Here is a 6,618-nt window from a genome sequence, read left to right as displayed (position 1 = left end):
TGGCTGAGACAACCCAAAATGGCCAACTGGAAGCTGACATGGCAATGGACCTCAACCACCATGGGTTCCTGCTGGCTGAAGCAATCGCCCTGTCAACTCAATCAGCCCTGATCAACCCACAACAGACATGATCCTCCTAAACGCCACTCAGCCAACCTGCTGTCGTAGCTGCAATTTAGATGGCCTAGTCCCTTCTCCCTACAGTTTCCATTATTAGCATTGTTCTTGCCTTTCCCGCTGGTGACTTCCCTGGCCCTCACCCTTTCGCAGACCCCTGAACCTCATGGGGAGTGTCCCCCAATAAACCTTCTTTTGGTGCCTCATTCTTGCTCTGTGATTCCTGATCTCACGCGGTTCTTTCTGCTTTACAATGATGGTTCCATTTATAGTGGTAGGAAAGCAATATGAATTCAGCAGATATTGTATTTTGAATTTTGAATTTGTACCTTTTTCCCAACAGTTATAGGCTGCACATCCTCTGCTGTTACTGCACGGTGGCGCAATCCGGGGCTCCCAGTCAGCCCTGTGATCACAGGGAAAACAAGCAACATTCCAGTGTGCTGTGTGACTAAGCTAGGATGATTGGTAGGTTAGGTGGATTCAATGCATTTTCCACTGATGTTTTCAACTTCTGATGGGTTTCCTAGGATAGAACTGCATTGTAAGCCAAGGGGCACCTGCCTGCTCTTTGGGACTAAATAGCTTGTGAATCGTGTGCACCTGAGATCGCCAGATCTTCATATCACGAGCCTTTAAAATCCAAATCAGATTTCAGAGGAGCCATGAAATGCAGTGAGAGACCTGTCAGAATTGCTTCTTCCTTTCTTTTAGAATAATGATTCGTATTCAAACGGTCTTTTTATCTCAGGAGCTCAAATGATTTAAACCATAGGACTACTATTAATATTTTCTTACATAAATGTCAAAAGCCACAAAAAAAGCCTATGTTCATCTCTTATCCTGTATTTCAGACAATGAAACTAAGACCATGGATTTCTCGGGATTACAAGACAAGACAGAATTTGAAGGAAGGAGGGGAGGGAACCAGGTCCAGCGACCAGGAGCCCTGCTCAGCACCAGCTGATCAGGCAGCAGAAATGTCTCGAGCTCAGAGTCAGAAATTTGAATCTCAGTTTGGGGAGCTATTCTGGGAATAGAAGAGAAGAGACCCACAGAGGTTGGAGTCTCATTGCTGACAGCACCCAAGCTAGGTTTAGAGACCGCCTAGCAGGCACTGCCCCTCTGAGACCATCTCTAAGGTGGGCAGAGAGGAAGTGTGGGTAAGAAACAGGTGGCCGGGAAACACCCTATTGTAACAGGACCTAGTGAGGTCACAGCTGAAATGCTGATCATCCCTAAGGGAGCGGCTTTATTCTGTGATGTCTATGGAACCTCTCAAAAGATGAGAATGAGTTCCACAGGGCTGTGTCCTCTTGCCAATGGCAGGTTAGTGATGGCCACATCAGATCTAATCAGTGTGTATTTATGGATTGCTCACTACACATAAGACCCTGTTATGATTGGGGTTTACTCTGGGACTGAAAGCAAATCATTTTAAAAGGTGAAAATTCATGGTTTTTTAATCTACTTTTCAACAAGGAATGAGGTATCTGGAGGCTTACAACATTTGCTGTTCCTGGCATGTTGGTAGTTATTATACTAGTGTTCAGAAGAATGTCTGAAACTGCCTGGCAGCTCAAATGCCAGTTCTCCATGACTGGATGTCCTTTTGCTCCTTCATCAGAATGGTCAGGAGCCCAGAACACTAAATCTTGGGATGGTAGCAAAGGCAGTCAACCTATCTGCCCCTCTAACTTCTCTCTTCTGTGGGCTTTTTGCATCAGGGTGGGATTGTGAGAGAATATTTCCTTCCCTCCTTACCAGTTCAGAAAGAGATGCATGTCCTAAACCTACCCTCTTCTCCAAAACCTGCAAATTGCCCTGAGCACACCTGTGAGATGAGGCAGGCTTGAATAGCCAAAGCCGGTGGGTCCCTAGGAAACAGAAAACAAGGACAATTGATATTTCTAGCTGAAGACAATTAATTGAAAAGCTGGCTTTTGCCCCTGGGAATGATGCCGGGATGCCCTGTCCATCAGGTCTTGACACCTGCTGCTCTTGGGACAGAGACCCCAGGCCCAAAAATAGGCACAGCTGCTTCGGATGCTCATCTCACCCAGGGCTGAGACTGGGCCATATTTGGAAATGTGTGTCCCTCCACCCCCATCCCTCTTCTCTGAGCCTTGAGGCTTTAAAACATGAACTTCATCCCCCCTCGCTTTTCCTGGTCTAGCTTGATGATTTCTGCTTCTATTCATGATTTGGGGCACATAGTAAAAAGTTGGTAAATAACAGATTCAGAAAGACCAGTGTAAGGAGACACATGCCTGAAACTTCCGGTAGCAAAACTTGGAGGGATGGTGGCTCTGACCCTGGCCTTAGGCACTGAGGATCTCTTGCCTTCACACTGCAGCGCCTTACCCCCCTGGGCCTCTCTCAGATACCTGATCCTCACTTTAGGCTTATGAGCCTGTGAGAATTGCAAATAGCCATGCCTATCCTTGTTCTTTCAGAAAACCAAAATAATAATAATAATAATAAAATTCATGGATAGCATTGTTCCCATATTTGTAAAAACAAAAAACCCTCTGGACTTCTGGGTTATTATTCTCTCTTTGTTACTGATATGTGGAAGCAGATCATTGATATAGAAAAAAAGAGAGAAATTGTTTTCTTCAAGAGCAACACGTCTCCCTCCCTTGTATTCTCACTATTAGGAATTTGATTCAAGTATGTGTTGAGCATGCTATATACACAACACTGTGCTCCTTGCTAAAACCATTGACTGTTGCTTTGTTTTTTGACTATAAGACTTTTTTACCCTGTCACCTTCCTCAATTACCCACTACCTCTATGGTTAGTTATTTTTTCTTCTTATTATTTGAGTGCTTATATTCCCTTTACTGTTCTTAAGCTCTGAGGTTCTATTTTACTTGTCTTTGTATCCCTGAGTCACTGGGGAAGCCTATGTGATGATAATGCTCTATTTTTTAATATTTTTAATGTCAGTTTCCTCTTTTCTCCATAAGGTGGTGTCAGGGTTCTCCATGAGGATGACCTAGGCAAACATCTATCACCTGCTCTCCTAGTCTCCTCAGGACTCCTGAAGGAAGGCCACATCTCATCGCTATAACATGGAGTAAGCTCTTAAATGCCCAAGAGTAGAAGCTTCTTGTTCCCCGCTGTCATGGAAAGCATGCAACATCTTAGATAAAAATAATCGGAGTCGTCTTCAGTCCTTGGCTCCAGAATGAGAGCCTCCGGAATGAGAGCCTCAGGAATGTCTCGGCATAGCTGAAGGCAACCAGATCACCAAGGCACCTCTATGCTTCAGCTCTTTTTAGCAGTGGGATTATTGGGAGTGGTGTAAATAGACCTCTGTGTTCTGGGTGGTTGCTCATCCCCCATTCTGAGGCACACTTGCTTTATTAAAACTCTCAGCTGTCACGATGACCCAGGCGTGCAGAAATGAAAAGCTCTCCTCACCAACTGGTGGCAGGCTGCAAACTATAGCCCATTTTCCCTCATAAGGACATGTTACTCCTATTAGAAACTGTGTCCCTCGTGTCCTTAAGAGGAGGGACACCTGCCAATAATAAGTTAAGATCTCATCTGTTCCAAATAAGGAAGGAGGCTACCATCCTAGTTGGCAGTCCTTTTATACTTGACAGATCTTTTTTGAATCCTATTCTTATGTATTTCTTGTATAATTAAAGTATTATAAAAAGTAATAAAAATGGAAATCCGCTGCTGGGATTTGAGACTAGAGATTCATTATAAGGAATTCAGAAAGCCAAAGATTTCTGGATCATATGAAGATTATAGGAAGAAAAATAAAATAAACTCAATACCAGAAAAAAAAAGAATAGAAGACTGTGGCTATATATTTAAGAAAGGCAAAAATAATTGCAATGGCCCTTAAAATTTGTAAATGGGGGATCCCTCCCAAAGACATACACTGGAAGAAAGAAGACCCTTCATCCTTTTGCCATCCTGTTTTAGAGCTCATGTACAGAAGAGCCAGTGGACATCACAAATAAGCTAAAGGTCACCCATGTTTCCACCAAATGATGGAATGGCCTGTCTGAGGGTAGACTATCTGAGGATGAGGTAGGTCAATTTGGTAGGCAAGAGAAGGGTTATAATGGAATGCCTAAAAGATGTGAACAGAAATCGTAATCAGAAAAAAAGTACTCTTTGGGTCTTATTAGCCCATTTTTGACATTTCTTTGTCCCATGATCCACCTCCTCAAGGTGTTTCTCATATCTGTTAGGCCAGCTGCCCAGATAAATAGTCAGTGCGTTGTAGGATGAATCAGTCTTGGAATCTTAAGACATGCTCAGCTCCGCCATTTTGACCTTCAGCAAGTTGCCCAGTGCTTTAGTTTCTTCATCATCTATAATAAGCAGGTGTATTAAGTCAAGTTCATCATCACTGAGTCTTTATATGGATGATAAGAGATAGCGTGTACTGAGTGCATCAGTAAGAGTCAGTAAATTGTGGCTGATTTCATCTTCCTCCTTTCCATTGCCAGATAAGACCCGCCCCACCCCGCTTTCTGGCCTCTGTGGCACAGCAGTTCTTTATTTTGAAGGAACTTCCTACTCTCATCTTTCTCTCCTCAATAACAGGGCTTATAGTTTCATAATCATGGGTATCTTTTACTATATGGAACGCTGGTAAAATTCATCTTAATAGTAACTCTTAGAAAATGAATTTTTCTCATGTATATTCTTCATAAAATCAAAGCCTAATAGAGGTAGTCATAGGTAACTTCCAGAATCAAACTTCACTTCATCTCCTTTATGAGACATGGCACATTTTCCCATAAGTAGACACTGTCAGGTCCCAAAGCCTCAAGAGATTTTCAAGTTTGAGGCCCCATTCTGTATAAAATAAATCAGAAACCTCTTTTATTAATTCTTTATGTCTTAAATTCTGTCATATGAGTTGACTTGAAAGATAGTTTGCTTACTTTACCTTCACTTCTTATCTGGAAATATTTTAGCATGTGCTTTTAAAAGATAAGGATTGTTTCAGAAAACATAATCACAGTACCACATGCCTTAAAAATGAACAAGAATCCCTTATCACCATCAAATATCCAGTCTGTATTCATATTTAACAAAATAGAGTACATATATGTGTATCTATGTTTTAACACTTATTTATACAAACCAAGTCCATATAGTGCAATTGATAGATAAGCCCATTACATCTCTTTTATTCTATAGTTCCCCCTTTCATTTCTATTATTTTTTTATTTGCAATTTATTTATTGAAAGAATTAGATGGGGAAAAAAAGAAAGAACTAGGTGATTTGTTCTATCGATTTCCCTATATCTTGGATTTTATTGATTGCACCTTATGTCTCTATCCCCTGTATTGCTTCTAAATTGGTAACAGTCACATCCCTAGGCTTGATCAGATCCAGGGAAGCTGTTGGGCAGGCATTCTTTGTAGGTAACAGTGTGCACCTCTGTCAGGGGACATATCATGTCTAGCTGCCTATTTTCTAATGATTCTAGTAGTCATAATTCATTAAGGGTTTCTATTTCTTATCAAAGTGATGAAATTCCAGTTCATTTCCTCTTTTCTTAATAATTGGGATATCTTTGCAGTGAGAAACTTTGTTTGCTTTCTCTGATGCCAGCTTTCCAAGGAAAGCAATCGATAGTGGTCTTCATAAATTCTGAATGACTGAATGACTGTAGCCCTTTTGGCCAGGTCTGAGGCCTGGGCATGGATCAGACTTGTTCACATTGCTGTAATTTCCTCTCAGGAACAGATACCACCAGAAGGACATCTCACTTTTCTGTCATAGTGTTGCTGTGAAGTATTGAAAATAAGTCAAAGTAACAGTGATTTGGCCTCAGAAACAAAAAGCTTTGAAATCACTGACAGGCCAAATATGACATCCATAGCAGCCCCCTTCCTATCCTAATGGCAAATTCCAGAAGCTGCTTAACTTGGTATTGAGCACTGAAGAGAACTCCCCATGGACTTTAATTCCCACCTGATTCAAACTACTTTAATTCCCACCTGGGTCAAGCTGGGTCATCTCCTAATCTTCTAGAATCAGATAAATAAAGGAACTTGGCAGCCCTTTCTGATGAGTTCAATTATGACAAACGGTCCCAGGTTAGAAGACAGTATGTCCAGCCACAGGTCAGCAGGATAGTTATCCTGACTTCCTGTTGTATTTTTCTAGATAATGACAGGCCCACCCTGAGTTGTGGAGTGAGGTTTGGGGTTGTGCTGCTCTGAAATACTGCAGATTGAGCCAAAATAACAGGACATGTGGGAAATCTAGATTGAACTATTAAAAGGACTTGACACTGTTTTATTCATCTGTATATTCCTACTGACACAGTTGCTTGCATGGAGCAACCACCCAATAAATATTTACTAGATATTTCCCCTGTAGAATATAGAGGAGGGTGATCTGGTCCATTTCCTTATAACCCTATGAAGTTGAGTCAGAGTTTTCTGAACCTAACATATGTGTTTCCCTTATATCATATTAAGACACGACCCTTTTGAAAAACTCCGTCCTA

The sequence above is a fragment of the Spermophilus citellus genome (assembly GCF_964194105.1).
Source record: "Spermophilus citellus genome assembly, chromosome: 17".
In the NCBI taxonomy this organism is placed as follows: domain Eukaryota; kingdom Metazoa; phylum Chordata; class Mammalia; order Rodentia; family Sciuridae; genus Spermophilus; species Spermophilus citellus.
The sequence above is the reverse complement of the archived record's forward strand: the minus strand, read 5'-3'. Positions refer to the sequence as shown.